Source organism: Triticum dicoccoides, chromosome 7B (assembly GCF_002162155.2).
Source record: "Triticum dicoccoides isolate Atlit2015 ecotype Zavitan chromosome 7B, WEW_v2.0, whole genome shotgun sequence".
In the NCBI taxonomy this organism is placed as follows: Eukaryota; Viridiplantae; Streptophyta; class Magnoliopsida; order Poales; family Poaceae; genus Triticum; species Triticum dicoccoides.
The window spans coordinates 621,183,502-621,184,077 of NC_041393.1; positions in this window are offsets into that span (position 1 = coordinate 621,183,502).

Below are 576 nucleotides of genomic sequence, written 5' to 3' on the forward strand. Positions count from 1 at the left end.
ATTTTAGTTGCATAAATTTCATATAATTTTAGTTTCAATAATACTAGAGGTTTTATAAAAGTTTATTTTGTTTTTACTTATTTATTAAAGTTTATTTTGTTTCTACTTATTTATTTTCTTTTCCTTTTTGCTTTTTTATTTATTTCATTAAAATTCTTTCTTTTTTGCTTTATTTATTTTATTTTGTTTCTACTTACTGTTGCTATTTTTATTTATTTTATTATAGTTTATTTATTTTACTTTATTAAAGTTTATTTTGTTTCTACTTCTTTATTAAAGTTTTTTCTGTTTCTACTTATTTATTTTATTTTGTTTCTACTTTTTTATTTTATTATCTTTTTTTGCTTTATTTATTTATTTTATGAAAATTCCTTTTGCCTTTAATGCTTTACACACAAAAGCTCTCTCCTCTCGCTGGTTCATTGGCCCCGGTTCGTGGCTTGAACCGGTACTAACGACAACCCTTTGGTCCCGGCTCAGGCCACCAACCGGGGCCAATGGTGGTGGGCCAGGAGCGAGGCCCATTGGTCCCGGTTCGTCCCACCAACCGGGACCAATGGTGCCAGACGAACCGGG